Here is a 547-nt window from a genome sequence, read left to right as displayed (position 1 = left end):
AGACCAGCCTGAGCAAGAACTAGACCCTGTCTCTACAAAAATATAGAAAAATTAGCTGGGCGTGGTGGTGTGCACCTATAATTCCAGCTAGTCAGGAGGCTGAGGCAGGAGGATCATTTGAGCCCAGGAGTTTGAGGTTGCAGTGAACTGTGATGAGGCCACTGCACTCTAGCCCAGGTGATAGAGCAAGACCCTGTCCAAAAAAAAAAAAAAAGGAAAAGAAAGAAAAGAAATGGATCCTTACATTAAACCCTTTTACTTGTTCCAATCTTTTTCTAAAAAAAGAAAGCAAGGGCCAAATGTCACAGTATAGAACTTTGATGACAAATGAAAACTTTTCCCATGATTAATTATTAAATGATGATATATAATATGAGACTTTTAGTAAATATAATGCTAGCATAGGAAATAAAACTTTATTAGGAAGTATTTAATCAGAAAATTGGGCTATATCTTTTAAAATTTCCATGTCACTATTTAAGAAAATATTTTAAATGTTTTTGGGCAACTATTATCCTAAAGAATGAGATGCTTAAAGAGAAATAGA

At 34.4% G+C, this 547-nt stretch overlaps 1 protein-coding gene across 1 annotated transcript in view; it reads left to right on the top strand.

The window, feature by feature from the left end:
- Positions 1-547, top strand: part of FAM92A1 (family with sequence similarity 92, member A1) — a 24,411-nt gene that overhangs the window by 7,065 nt on the left and 16,799 nt on the right. The window lies entirely within an intron of this gene.

This window comes from Propithecus coquereli, unplaced genomic scaffold, assembly GCF_000956105.1.
Source record: "Propithecus coquereli isolate 6110/MARCELLA unplaced genomic scaffold, Pcoq_1.0 Scaffold2, whole genome shotgun sequence".
Lineage (NCBI taxonomy): Eukaryota > Metazoa > Chordata > Mammalia > Primates > Indriidae > Propithecus > Propithecus coquereli.
Note: the sequence above shows the minus strand (reverse complement) of the source record. Positions and strands in the feature narration are given on the sequence as shown.